Below are 15,847 nucleotides of genomic sequence, written 5' to 3' on the forward strand. Positions count from 1 at the left end.
CTTTTCTGACGCTCCACCAAACCCCTTTTTCCAATCGCTCGACACGTGGCTTCATCAACGGTCATCTTCAGTTGTCGTTTGCGCTTCCAAAAACGTTTGAAAAACCCTTAAACCCTTTCATTCTCAAACGCTCTGAGTTTTCTCTGCGAACCCACGACGCTCCTCAACTCTCTCAATCTCCAACTCCCTTCAACGCTCATCTGATCATCGAAAGGTACCTATTTTACTTCTTCTGTTGATATTTGCTGCATTTTAACCGATTCGCATAATCCATTATCTGTCTGGTGCATACGTTGTGGGTTGTTTTCTCCTTTTCTTCCCTCTCGTAACTTAGGGCTTCGTCTTCCTTTGCGTTCGTCCCAACGAACTCCCGTTCGTTCGTTCTCCATTTTTCATCCTCAATCGAGTCGTTCTCTGTAACCTTTGTTCATCCTTTTTCCTTTTTCCTTTGCAGTTCCTGCGATGGCTCATACAAAGTCCACCGCGAAACCCTCCACCCGAAGCGCGCAGGGTTGCTCCTGGGGCAAATCCTCTACCAGTGTGTGACCCAACACGAGCATCTGGCGCTCCTTCTTCTCAGGCTGAGAGGCCCGCAACTTCTCACGCCAACCCTGCTCAGGCAACTCCGCCAGTCGCCGGAGGTGCCTCCCTACCTCCAAAAGACTACAAGAAACTCTACCCTTGGGCCACCTCAGCTTTGTTGAAAGAAACCTCTTCCATAAACACAGAGTTGGGCGTGCATCGACTAAGGAAAGGGGACCAATCCGAGCTCTCATTCCATAAGGAGCATGACAGCAAAATGGTCGTGCTGCCTTGCCACCCGGATGAGCCGATCTGCGCCGACGATAAAGCGAACAACGGCGAGCTGTTCTGCTTCCTCTACGCGACGTTCTTCAAGAAGGTGAAGCTCCGACTTTCCTTCACTCGCTTCGAGAGGGAGCTATTAACCGAGCTCGATATCGCCCCCGCCCAGCTTCATCCCAACAGCTGGGCGTTCGTAAGGGCGTTCCAGATCATGTGCGCACACCTGGGATTGCCAGCTTCGGTTGACGTTTTCCTCTTCCTCTTTGAAGCTAAGAATCCAGGAGACCGCCTCTGGATTAGCCTGAACGGGATTGCTGGGAGGTCAATCCTCTCCATCTCCCAGCAATCTTACAAAGATTGGAAAGGAAAATTCGTGAAGGTGTGCGCCAACGACCAAGATCCTTCCCTGCTCGACGGCTTCCCCTTGTACTGGGTACACAAGGGGAACAAAGACGCCAAAGAGAGCTTTAGGAGGCCCAGAAGTCCCGACACCATGGGCGAGCTAGACAAAGATCTATGCTTTTTCTGGAAGAAAGTAGCAGCCGCCAACATCACCTTTCCCACCTCCTCAATAATCTCCTTCGAGTTCTCCGAGGGCCAACTCGAAGCTCATATAGGTTAGCCTTTACCTCGACACCTAGGTTTTCGTTTTGTGTTGGGACTGATTTCGCATCTCTGTTATCTACCATCGGGCGTCCTGCTTGTTGCGTACTAAACTTGGTTTTTAATTCATGCACCATTTGTTTGCATTATTCGCACACATACTCGTATATTTTGCCTTTGCTTTTGTGCTTACTCGTCTATTTTTACCCTGTGCAGACCTCATGTTGGGCAAAGGCAAATTAGCTTAACTGAGGGCACTCGCCTGAACTCATAAGTTGGCGACGGGTTCCCAAACCGTGCCCAACTCGGTGGTGGAGATCGCCGCTGCCCAGGGCAGATCGCCTCCTCAAGGTCCAGCTCCTCCAGAGACACTGCCCACCCCCCAACGAAAAAAGCTCGTCCTGAGGAAACCAAAGAGGAAAACCCCTCAAGTGGTTCAAGAGGATGAGGATGACGAGGCGACTGAGGACGACCTTGTCACCAAAAGAAAAAAGGTGGCACCTTCTTCACCACCCGCTCTCCCAACACCAACACCGCCCTCTCCCCCAGCTCCAACACCACCCTCTCTCCCAGCCCCAACACCGCCATTCCAAGCAACACCCTTGGCGGTCGCGCTCCCTGTGGTTGAAGGCAGCGAGCCCAACTTCATAGAGAACCCTCCAAGCGCCTCCACGCCGTTTGTATCTGCTGGAGAGGGTCCTCCTTCAACCACCTCTATTGCTGGGGCCGCACCAGGTAGAGATGAAGGTGCCCACAACTCGCCAATTCTCATAACCGAATCTCCCACTTCACCACCACGCCAAGAAGCCCCCCTCGCTCTACCAATTCAAGAGGGTGGTGGTGAACGTCAGCACCAGGCTCCTTCGGCACCTCCACCAACAATAGCTGCAAGCCTTCCCCCCCCCCCCCCCCCATCGAAGAGTTATGGGGGCCCTTCACAGCTAAGCTAAAGATGATGGCCGAGGACCTCCCCTCGATCATAACAAAGGCTGTGAAGAGCTCGAACAAGAGGCTTCAGGGCGAGATCTCAACGCTCTAGGAGGAGAATCGCCTGATAAGGATTGAGGCAGAAAAATTGTCTTGCAATCTGATGATGGCAGAAATCGATCACTCAAGGGTGGAGGATGCCATGAGTGCTGAGCTGAGGGTTGCTCGCAAGGAGGCCTCCGATCTGCGCCAGAAACTGCACCTCCTAGCTCAAGAGAAAATCGAGCTGGAGAGTAAGCTGGTTCCCTACAGGCTCAAGGTGGCCAACTTGGAGGCATCAATGAAAGCGGATGCAGCCAAGGTAGAGAACCTTGAAAAAAGGTCGGCTGGTCGGGAGGTTCTCCTCAGAAAGGTCGAGAAGGAGAGGGACGACGCCATGGATGAGCTCGCCAAGGCTCGAGAGGAAAACAAGAAAACTGCTGCAGAGCTGGCCCAGGCGCGGGACGAAGGCAAGAAGGTTGCTGAAGACCTTGCTCAAGCTCGTGGGGAAACTGAAGAACTGAAGAAACGAGCTGACGAGCTGAAGCAACAAACCGAGGAGCTCAAGCAACAAACCGAAGAGCTCGAGCAAAGCTCCGCCCAAGTCCTTGCCGCCGGGTTCGACGTCGCCCTGGAACAAGTCGCTTGCCAGTACCCCGAGCTCGACCTCTCCATGGTGTCAATATGCAACGAAGTGGTGGATGGGAAGATCGTGCCTTCTGAAGATTAATCGCTTCCCTCCATCACTTATTTCCTGAGATTTAGCGCCTATTTCTTTTTGCACGATCTTTACTTGTAATTTTCTTTCCTTTGTATTCGAACTGGTACAGCTTCTATTCTAACTTCTTCCGCTTTTGCACCTTGTCTCTCTGTTTACTTCGCTTTTCCTTGTAGAAATCGCTTTAAACAAATTAACTTAGCGATTCCTCGGGCTCAACCATTTACTCACTGCTTCAAACTCGAGCAAACTATCAATCTTATATCCACTCAACAACTGTTAACTCAAAGTGAAAACTCGAGCAACTTATTATTCTTCAAACGATGACATTTAATATAACTTGCAAACTTAAGGCAATTAGCTACTTACTAGGCAGCAGGTTTCAACTCAACTGGTATTTCAATACAGTTTACCTGATCTGCCTGGCAAGGTTAGCCCTTACTCCTGTCATCGCCTGGACTTCTTCTGATCGCCATAGGGTCCTGGCGATGTAAGCTTCCTTTTGCCTTCATAACTTGGCTATTGTTCCCTCATCTGGGGGTAGAGGCGCCTTTCGGATCCTTCTCTACCTCCCTGAGTTTCAGAACAATAAGCCGGATAGCGAGGTGTTCTCTTTGAACCTACCTTAGCCATCCTTTAAACTTCTTCCACCCTTTACACCATACCTGAACTCGTTCAAGACGAGAAGGATTTTATCTTGCCTGAACTCGCTCAACGGCGAGAAGGTCTTTATCTTGCCTGAACTCGCTCGACGGCGAGAAGGTCTTTATCTTGCCTGAACTCGCTCGACGGCAAGAAGGACTTTATCTTGCCTGAACTCGCTCGACGGCGAGAAGGTCTTTATCTTTCCTGAACTCGCTCGACGGCGAGATGGACTTTATCTAGTGCTTCTACTTTGCCCAGGGATTACATCTCCTCTTCCCTGGATGCACTGAGGACTTTTATCTCTTTCTCGCCTCAGGACGCGCGAGGGCGTTGAAGTCTTTTAATCATTGCTGGTGCCTCCGATCGCCGAAAGACGATGAGGACTTTAAAACTTTAACTGTGCCGCCGATCGCTGAAAAGCGATGGGGACTTTAAAACTTTAACTGATGCCGCCGATCGGCGAAAAGCGATGGGGACTTAGAAACATTAACTGAGAGCATGCACTTTTTCTACAAGCTTTCAACACAAACATGCATGCAAACTCAAAAACTTTAAGCTTGAAAACTCTTCTTTTATTGGGTGGCCTCATTAAAAACCCTCCTTAGGGAAAAAAGAGTGCCCCCTTTAAACTGTTTTAATAGAAAGCTTGCAAATCTTTTCATGTTCGTTTCTACTTACAAAGCTTTAACTGTAATATAACTTGAGGTGTGTGGCGTTCCAAGTGCGAGGAATCGCCCCTCCTTCCAATGTCTCTAGGCGGTAGGCGTTGTTCCTGAGCGCCTCGGTTATTCTGAACGGTCCTGTCCACTTAAGCGATAACTTGTTTTCCATCTCGTACTGGTGGGCCTTCCTCATCACCAGGTCGCCCTCTTTAAACTGCCTTGGCATCACCTTCGAGTTGTATCTTCGTTCGATCCTCCTTTTCACTGCCTCGGCTTTTACTCTCGCCTCCTCCCTGACCTCATCCAGCAAATCCAGATTCAACCTTCTTTCTTCATTCGAGTGTTCCGCTACAAAGTGATGGAATCTCGGCGAGCTCTCCTGGATTTCCACTGGAATCATTGCGTCGCATCCATAGACCAAGCTAAACGGGGTCTCATGGGTTCCTGACTGCTCGGTGGTGTGGTACGCCCAGACTATGCGGGGTACCTCCTCAGCCCACGATCCCTTGGCTTTCTCTAGCCTTCTCTTCAAGCCTCTTAGCAACACCCGATTGGCGGACTCTACTTGGCCGTTTGTCTGAGGGTGCTCGACGGATGCAAACACCTGCTGAATTCCCACCTCCTCGCACAGCTTCTTCAGCAGGTGGCTTGCAAACTGAGTCCCGTTGTCTGACACCAGACGCTTAGGCACACCAAACCAGCACACGATGTTCTTCCATACAAAGCTCTCGATCTTGTGTGCGCTGATCTGGGCTACTGGTTCTGCTTCGATCCACTTGGTGAAATATTCAATTGCCACCACCAAGTACTTCATCTGCCTGATCGCCAATGGGAGAGGTCCCAGGATGTCAATTCCCCACGTATGAAACGGCCAGGGGATGTAAATTGACTTTAACTCTTTTGGAGGCGCTTTGTGCCAATCGGCGTGCTGCTGACATTGCTTGCAACACTGTGCATACTTCTTGCAGTCCTCCCTCATTGTTGGCCAGTAGTAACCTGCACGGAGGGTTCTTGCAGCCAGAGCTCGACCCCCGACGTGACTTCCACATATCCCTTCATGGAGCTTGGCCATAATTCTTGTACATTTTTCTCCGTGCACACATTCCAGGAGTGGGTGTGTGAACCCAAACTTATACAACTCGCCATCAATCATTGTGAACTTGCTGGAGTTCTTCTTTATCCTCCTAGCCTCCGTCGGATCCAGCGGGAGAAGGCCATTTGCCAGGCATCGCTGGTACTGTGTTATCCACGTGTCTGGCTCATGTGTAGCGCAGACCTGCGTCATGTTCACCCTCTCCCCCCGACATGCTCTTATTCTCGGCGATCTAAAGGTCTCCTGAGTCAAAGACCTGTGACTCCTCGCCGCTTTCTCCGTCGACTTGCTTATCTGAAGAACCAGGTGGTCTGCCACAAATGCTCTAGGCGTCTTCAGAGTTTCTTGGATCACCGTCCTCTGCCTACCCCTTTGCCCGAACTGGCGAGCTTAGCTAGCAAGTCTGCTCGGGCATTCTGCTCTCTGGGCACATGCACCACTTCAAACGAGACAAAGGAACCGTTCAACTCCTGCACATACTCCAAGTAAGCCGCCATTTGTGGATCCTTGGCCTGGAACTCGCTTGTTACTTGTCCCATGACTAATAACGAGTCACTCTTAGCCATCAGCACCCTAGCTCCCATCTCCTTCGCTAGCAAGATTCCGGCGATCAGCGCCTCGTACTCTGCTTGATTGTTGCTGGCTTTGAAGGCAAACCTCAGGGACTGTTCTATCAGCACGCCGTTGGGCCCTTCCAGAATGACTCCAGCACCCTACCCTGCTGGTTCGACGATCTGTCCACCGAGAGCACCTAACGAAAATCATCCCCTTCAACTCGCGCAGCTTCTGACGAGAGTTCGACCACAAAATCGGCGAAAATCTGTCCCTTGATCGGACCTCGGGGCTCATACCTGATGTCGAACTCCGACAGCTCCACCGCCCACTTCACCATCCTCCCAGCTACATCAGGCTTCTTCAGGACCTTCTGGATGGGCAAGTCGGTCATCACCAGTACTGTAAAAGTGTGAAAATAGTGGCGCAACCTCCTCGCCGAAAATACCACAGCCAGTGCAGCTTTCTCCAAGGCCTGATACCTCATCTCCGGGCCTTGCAACACCTTGCTGACGAAATAAATAGGCTTCTGAGCCTGGTCTTGGTCTTGGGCGAGCACCGCACTCACCGCCCTCTCAGTCACAGCAAAATACAACCTGAGAGGGGTTCCTACCAGGGGTTTGCACAAAACCGGCGGGCTCGCCAGGTACTCTTTAAGCCTGACGAAGGCCTCTTCGCACTCCTTCGTCCAGGCAAACTTGTTGTTTCACCTTAAACACTGAAAGTACGGATGGCCTTTCTCTCCGCTAGCTGATACGAAACGAGACAGGGCGGCCATCCGACTTGTAAGTTGTTGCACCTCCTTCACAGTAACCGGGCTTCTCATCGCCAAAATGGCAGCACACTTATCAGGATTTGCCTCTATTCCTCTTTCAGTTAAGAGGAATCCCAAAAACTTCCCTGCCTCCACGCCAAAAATGCATTTCTCGGGGTTCAGCTTTAACCTGAACTTGGCGATTGTGGTGAACAACTCCTCCAGGTCCACAACGTGCTTGCTCTTTTTCGGCGAGGTCACGACCATATCTTCCACGTACGCTTGCACATTCCTTCCCAGCATTGGTGCAAGTACCCTATCCATCAATCTTTGGTACGTGGCGCCCGCGTTCTTCAGCCCAAAGGGCATCACCTTGTAGCAGTAGCACGATCTCTCGGTCATGAAGGCGGTCTTCTCTTCATCCATGGGATGCATCTTTATCTGGTTGTACCCCGAGAAGGCGTCCAGGAAACTCAGTGATGTAATTCCACTAGCCATATGGAGAATGATTCTTGACATTCTTAGGAATCACCTTGAGCTGGACATTATTGAGGCACTTTTCTTAGAGTTGGATCATTGTTCTAAGACAAGAACTCACCAAAAATTAGTACCAAATCCCAAACTCATTTGGATGTTCCACATATTGTCAAATTGAACCAAAAGAGATGGAGGAAAGGCAAAAACACTAATTAACAACACAAAACAGTAAGGAACCGAATCAAATTGCTGGAATTGAAGAAGACAAGATGAAAAACAGCCAAGAACACAAATGAACCATAGCTACACAAAACAAGCTGAAATTGCCGAACCAAAACAACTAGGAAACAAGCTAAGACAAGGAAATTAACAAGATAAGAAAGGAAGGAGAAGAGAATGCTCATGAAGAAGGAAGAATGGTTGGATGATCACGCCACTAGAAGTATGGATGCTCCTAGATGAGTGTGCAAGCCGCCACTTGAGGAAACCATGATCCTTCAAGATAAGACTAGAGAAGAAGGCTCAAAAGCTCTCCAATGCTCACTCCAATTTTGAGTATAGTTTCTTTAGATAAATTCAAATCTGAAAAATACAAAGAGAGCACCTCTATTTATAGCCTAAGGTGCTGAAATATAAGCTACACAAATTCAAAAATTCCCTCCCAAAAAGCTTCTAGAATTTGCGCCTAAAACAAAGCATGAGGAAGGTGTGACCTCTTCCTTTACTTTGGCACCTCCTTTTCTACTCCTACACCTATCTACTAACACCCCCCCCCCCCCCCCTAAGACTCCTAACTAAAGACTAAAAGATGCTTTAACAATAGAGGTTTCCCTCTAAGCACCTTTCTAAACAATATTTATTTAATACTTGGCCTTGCCCTTCATGGGATGGACTTTGGGCTTTTGTGGGCTTTGGCCTTCTTGGGCTTGGGCTTTATCTTTTGCAAAGATTAACAAGTAAAACTTTAAATATGAATGCGAATGATCTTGTTCTTCATTATAAAAAGCCACCTTTAGTTGATTCTCATCACTCAGCAACTTACACCCTGCAGCGCTGTCGACCAGGGCGTCTATGCTTGGCAGAGGATACGAGTCCTTTGGGCAAGCCTTGTTCAGGTCAGTGAAGTCGACGCACATGCACCACTTCCCATTGCTTTTCTTTACCAGAATGACATTGGCCAACCACTCAGGGTACTTGACTTCCCTGATATGGCCTGCGGCGAGGAGTTTCTGTGTTTCATCCTTGATCGCCTGCCTCCTCTGCTCGTTAAACTTCCTTCTTCTCTGCCGCACTGGTTTGACCTGGTTGTCCATTGGTAGGTGATGGCACAAGAAGTCGGGGTCGATTCCCGGCATGTCTGAAGCAGACCATGCAAAAGCATCCAGATGCCGCTATATCACCTTGGCGATCTGGTCTTGGAGTTCAGCCTCCAAAGATCTTCCCAGCTTGAAGACCTTTCCCCCGATCTCCCTTTCGAGCCACTCCTCAACGAGTTTGGGTCTGGTTTCCCTGGCTATCACCGCCCTGGCGATTCCCAGTTCCCTCGCTTCCTCTGGGCGGTTCCTCGCCTCTTCTTCCCGATCGGCGTTCTCCCCCCTTGCTTCAGCATCTACCATGACGACATCGCTGTCGGCGGTCGCCTCCATCGCCGTCGACCTGGGCTTCACACCGGGAGGCGGGGTGGTCGTGATGTAACTTACTGACCTCTTATTCTTCAGGCTATTCTCATAGCACTTCTTTGCTTCCTTCTGGTCAGATTTGATGGTGATCACCACCCCCTCCATAGACGGCAACTTCACCTTCATGTGCCTGGTCGAGGGCATAGCTCCTATTCTGTTGAGTGTTGGTCTTCCCAACAGAATGTTATATGCTGAGGGAGCATTCACGACGAGGTACTTGATTTTCTCCGTCCTCGAGCCCGCCTCATCCGTGAATGTAGTTCTTAACTCGATGTACCCCCTGACCTCCACCTGATCACCAGCAAACCCATACAAGCACCCTCCATAGGGCCTCAGCTGGTCAAGGGGTAATTGCAGCTGTGTGAAAGTCGGCCAGAACATCACATCTGCCGAGCTTCTTTGGTCCACCAGTACCCTATGGACCTTCTTTCCCGCTGTGACAAGCGAGATAACTATGGGATCGTTGTCATGAGGCACAACGTCCCTGAGATCTTCTCTTGTGAACGTAATGTCCACATCTGGCGAGTGGTCCTCGAACATGTCCACCGTCATCACAGACCTTGCATATTTCTTCCTCTGTGATGCGGTGCATCCACCACCCGAGAAACCTCCAGCGATGGTGTGGATCTCTCCATGAGTGGGCATCTCATGCTGCTGAGCGTCACCACCCGCCGGCTGGGAGCTCGACGCGCCCCCCGTACTCCTGTCCAGCAGGTAATCATTCAAGAAACCGCTCTTGACCAGGTCTTCGAGCTGGTATCCCAGTGCCAAACACGAATCAACGGTGTGACCAAAACTCTGGTGGAACTCGCACCAGGCGTCTAGTTTTGGTCCTAACACCTTGTCGCCCACTTTCTCAGGTGCCTTGAGCCTGGCAGCTATGTTGGGGATGGCGATCAGATCCGCCAACCCCATGACAAACTTATGCTTTGGCGGGCGATTGTACTCCCTGGGGCGCCTAGGGCCCCTTCCCTTGTTTTTCCTTGGATCATAAGGATGGCGAGTCCTTTGATCCCTCTTGGCCGCCGTTGTCTCCAGCACCCTCCGTGGCTGGATCCTGGTCTGGGCACGTGGCCTAGCAGGGGCCACGCTCCCTCTCTTCTCGGCGACTTCACTTTCGTGGGCGATGTGGGCCACCGCAAGTCGCCTAACCTCAACAAACGTGGCGGGGTGAGCCCTGATCAGCGCCTCACAGAAAGGTCCCGGCAGCACGCCCTTTTTGAAGGCGTATACCAGCATCTCCTCGTCTTTCGCAGGCGAGCAGACCATCTGTGCTCCAAAACGATTCAGATAGTCTCTGAGGGACTCTCCCTGGTATTGCCTTATGTCGAACAGGTCGTAAGACACCCTAGGTGGCGCCTTGTTCACAATGTACTGCTCGACGAAAAGCTTGGAAAACTGCTGGAAATTGGTTATGTGACCTGTAGGCAAGCTCACAAACCATTCCAGCGCTGTTCCCTGGAGCGTGCTCACAAACATGTTGCAATATACAGCATCCGAGCCTCCTGACAGCATCATCTGCGTGTGAAACGTGGTGAGATGTGCCTCAGGGTCCTCCACGCTGATGAAAGTAGCCTTCACAGGTACCACGCTCGCAGGGATAGGCGTGTCTGTGATCGCCTGAGCAAACGACATAGGGAAAACGCGAGGTGGCTACGACGGTGCGACCTCTTCAGCGACCGGGCGTCCTCTCTGCTCCTGAAGAGCTTGGCGCAACTCCTCACTCACTTTGCTGAGCTCTTCATTCCTGGCCTGAGAGGCGACTAGGTCCTCATGCATCTTTGCCTGCTCTATGCGCGAGGCCTCCACATTCGCCTGCAGCGCACGCATGATCTCCATCCTCTGCGCCATGGTCATGGCGCCTTCAGCAGCAACTGGCACAACTAGACTTGAACGTTTGCTTCTCATCTTTCTCATGAAAACTCAGCAAACCAAAGTTCGATGAACAAAACCTCCTCCAGCAACGATCGATCCAGCAATCAACCAGTTAGAAATTCTCAAACTCCCTAAAACCTCCGCAAACGCAACTCCAACAGCACGCCGATAGATTCGGACGTCGAAACCTTCACAGAAACCTGCAACTTCACCACGAAGCTCCCGATGCACTAACCAGAAACGCAATCGAACGGAAAAAGCACCGAACAACCGATTGAAAACCGCGCGAACAACAAGAAACTCCAAGAAAACCGATCGAAAGCTTGAACGAATGGTGGAAAACCTCACTCTACCGATTAAAACCCAAACGAACAGTAGAAACCTCGATTTCACCGAACAAAACTCGAACGAACGGTGGAAAACACGAATTCACCGAACAAAAGCTTGAATGAATGGCGGAAAATGGTTGCACCAGCACAAAACCACACAGAGACTACAGAAACTCCAAGAACTCACGCTGTGGATAGGGACAGGTTTGACACGGCCCCACGGTGGGCGCCTGATGATCCTGCCTGTTGACCAGAACGCAAGAGCCTTGCCTCGTCAAAGGTAGCTTCCTCTGTGATCGGCTTTGCACCGTGTTAGCTTCCGTCCTTCACCTTGATTCACCTCAAGAACCTGCAAAAGACAGAACGGCGTCGCTGCGGCCGATCGCGCTCCGACGCCCAAGTCAGCGACTGAACCACCAAAATACTAAGAGGAAAACTAAGAACTTCAGGAACCGTGCAATGTTCTCTCTCCGCGTACTCAAGTTCTCGCAAGCGTAAAAGAAGTATTCTAAAACGCGCGTACCTCAGAAGTTCGTTAGAATCCCTTATATACCTGTGCACTTTCTCTCTCCTTACATTTACACATCTGGACACGTGGCTCGCATCCAGCTGTACACGTGTCACCATCTGGAGCATCCTCTGCTTGAGCGTCACTTCTTACTCTTCAGGCTGTTCGACTAAGTTATCCATGCAGGAAGTAACACGGTGTATAGCTGCCTTGGAGCGCGATCTCTTCTGTGTGGCGAGTACGGGTGTCATCATACATACCTTCCCTGTGGTCTCGCCGACTGCCATTATGATCTGCTTCACTTACTTCACCGTGCATGTTCGGGTAAGCTGTTCCCTGACCTCAACCTCTGGCCAGCTAGGGAATGACCATCTGACAACTTCATCCTTCGCTTCGAAAGCCTGAACAAGCTTTCCTGATCTTTCGGCGATGTCCTCCTCTCGGCGATCTCCGATCGCCTTGTCGCCTGGGTTCACATCCGGCGACTACGACACAAAACTTGGTGACCGCCGGTTTAGGTATGCTAGAGATCGGAGCACGCCAACTTAACGACTGGCGACTACACGAGCCCCCCGACTTCCTTCCCTTCTGCCAGCCAGGTGTCCCGTTCAACACGACTATATTATAGCTTGCTGCCACGTCATCACTTCCGACTACCTGGGCGGTACAAGAGATAAAATATGTTATAAATAATTTTCACTGGTGCAGAAAGGCTAAACAATGGCGGCTATTTTAAATTTACAAGGGCGGCTATAAAGCCGCATTTGTAAATCAAAGAGATACAAATGCGGCTATATAGCTGCATTTGTAAATACTATTTACAAGGGCGACTATTTGTGGTAGCCACACTTGTATATGCTTGGGAATTAGGTTAGAGGGTTTAGGGGTATAGCCTTTACAAATGCGGCTTTGGTAAATAGCCGCATTCGTAAATCCTGCGCTGGATTTATAAGTGCGGCTATGGTAAATAGCCTCCCTTGTAAATAATGGTTTTTTTTAGTGCAATCTGTTTTAGTGCTAATTCTCATATAAATTAATCTGTTCAATTATATATACCTAGCCAGACAAATATATAAATTTAGATAAATTCAGAGAATCAAATATATATTGATAAAAATGTACATTACAAACACTAATCAAATTACATATAATCCTTACACTATTGATCAACTATCCTAGAGTTATAAAAATTTATGAAATATGTGGACAAAGAATGTCTCACATATGCTATGGCATCCGAAGTCATTGGTGTTTCATCCGTGAAGAACTGCATTTCAAAATATGGTTGACATAAATTAGTTTTAAGATATATATATGTTCAAGAATTATAAAAATAATTTAACATATCATGTTACCTCTTTTCAATCACTTTTAAGGCCAAGTCTTACAATGATAATCATCCATTGTATAATGTAATAGCCACACTCATAGCTTCCTGGTTGTTTATTACTCTATAATCCAATAAAAAGTAAAAGTTAGTATATTATAAACAATGATAAGAGAAAGAAAAAAATTACAAACCTTTATTATTCTTATCCAGTTCAAATTATTTGACCTGGATCGACCTTTCAGGATGTTATATCCACTCCATGAACTGCTTAATACAAAAAACCTCGTTAGTAGATGGTTAATTAATAACATACAAAGTTAAGTTTATAGTGTACTTACGCATCAATGATATTCTTAAGATTTGTGGGTATATCAACCATTGATAAGACAAGCAACTGCCAATGAAACCTATATCATCCATGAAAAAGAGTTAGTAAATATTTAAAACATGAAATAGTAATAATTGAAGACATATAATTAAACGTACTCATTAATATAAGGGCATAAATAAATTTGTTTTTCCCTTTTTTCCAGGGTGTTATTGATGTATGCTTGGGTCTCATATGCCTTTGGTTCAATGAGATTAGTATATGCAAGATTTAAGAATCTATACACATTTTCCTTCTCCTCAGTGAGACAGAAGGCATTTATATTGAGTTCCTGATCCCCAGTTACAAATTCTAATAAATCTGTGTTGTACATGAACAGTGGCAGTTCAGTGTTTATTTGAAAATCGTATCATCCCAGGGAACTTCAAAAGGATCTAGACCAATATGTCTAGCAACTACAACTAAGGAAGCTATAAGATCGTCAACCGGAACCTCATGCTTCTTTTTCGGACTTGGTTTTCGATGAGGTTTCTACAAAATAAAGAACATTTGTATTAAATTATTACTAATATATAAATATAAATTTAATTAATATAATGAAATGAAATTATTACATGAGGTTCTGGCATAAATCGAATGAGGTGTCTGGGCCAGGCAACGAATGTCTGAAATGCATCGGCCACAGTGGTTACCTCATTTGAAGGTAGTGGAACACAAGCATCAGGTACTCATACTTTTTCAACTATTACCTTCGCCACTTTAGGGGAGAGATGAACGTTAAGTAAGGTGGTGGCCTCTTCATAGACTTTTCCAAGGGCCACCACCTGAGGAAGTTTGCCGCCCGCTACCGGTAGCTCACATTCCCTTGTCTGCCCAGTGATATCATCCCCTGATGTTGTAGGATTCGCACAACTCTCCTTTGTGCTCTTGGGAGTGGGACTAACAAGGGGTTGAATTGGCTCAGCACAAAGTTGTTGTGATAGAAACTCTTGTCGCATTCAATCATTCTCCTTTCTCATCTCTAGCCGAATCCGATCTGTCTCCTTTCTCGTCTCCTCCATTAATTCTTCATGTATCTTAGTCTTCATTTGAGTTTCGATCTGTTTGGGGGAGGAGGATGACTCTCGTTGTGAAACACCAAAATATAGTTTAATTTCAACCACTTGTCCAGCTGCACGAACACAACCACGGTGCTCAGGTCGTCTAAATGCTTCAACCAGGATATCGTAACGACCTTCAGAACCAAAATTACATTGGGATTCCAAGGAATCCTGCAAGAGAACAAAATCATATCAGTTTTTAATATAATTAATGATTTAAAATAAATGAAAAAAAACTAAAAATAACTTACAATTTTTTCGATGATAACCACGGATTGCTTAGAACTTGGTGCACCTGACTTTTTAATTTGGGCCCTCTTCCATTTTACACGGCGAAAAGGTGGTGATGGAGGAGAAGTGACTCCTGTTTCCACATTCTCAGACGACATCCCCTGTCTAGATTGCTCCTTTTCCACCATCAGTGATTGCTCAAGTTCTCGATACCCCGAACGAGTGTGTGGTAACATTCTTCAAAGCTATCTCTTGAGCTTTCTTCCGACGATCCTGTCATAATTGAAATAAACAAAGTGAATTAAATAAGATAAACTTATTAATGTTATATAAATAAAAATAGTTAAGTTACTTCACTTACCATCCAAGCCTCATTTTCACGGCTTTCTTTAAAAAGACGTCATGTCTCTTCATCAATATGTTTGTACTTTAAACATGGATTTTCTTCTTTAAGGTCGTCATAAACATATCTTGAAGTCAGTCTTGACTTAAAGTGACGAAATTTAAGTTCGATATTGGATATAATCTTTGATCGAAGCGGTTCCACATCAGGAAATTCAAAGTTTGCCTAGAAAGTAACATCACTAAATTAAAATTAATTAATTAATATTAAAAAGCATTATATGGTAACAATAATAATGTAAAGCTTACCAGAACATCCTCCCAGATCATGTTTCGATCGACCTCTGACACCTCATCCCATGAATTAATCAAAATGGAGAGCCTCTCATGAGAAACAACTCCAAGATAACTCATAAACTCATATGCTTTTGGACCAAAAGCCACTCAAGTGTTGACGTCAATGTCAACACGTGTCTTCTCATCAGCAACACGTTTCAATGCGAGACGCTTCAATCTTGTAGGTCCTCTACTGTCTCTTCCAGATCGAGGTCTGATTGGAGTCTGATCGTCATCCATATCTCTGTTAAAAAAATTAGGTAACAAACATTAATTAATCTGCATCGAATTAAAATAATATAAAAATAATACATAAAATTCTAAATGCGTATTTACGGGTTGCATGTGGGTTGAATGTTCATATGTAAATTTCTTCTCTATGGTCTTTACAGGTTGCATGTACATCATCAAGTACATCGTTATCTTTATTAATTATCATTGGTGTGAATGAACGGGGGTCATCGTTTTCAATATCATCCATGGTCTCCCCTTGTTTTTCCCCGTGTAATATGACA

Source organism: Phaseolus vulgaris, chromosome 11 (genome assembly GCF_051622355.1).
Source record: "Phaseolus vulgaris cultivar YP4 chromosome 11, ASM5162235v1, whole genome shotgun sequence".
Taxonomy (NCBI): Eukaryota; Viridiplantae; Streptophyta; class Magnoliopsida; order Fabales; family Fabaceae; genus Phaseolus; species Phaseolus vulgaris.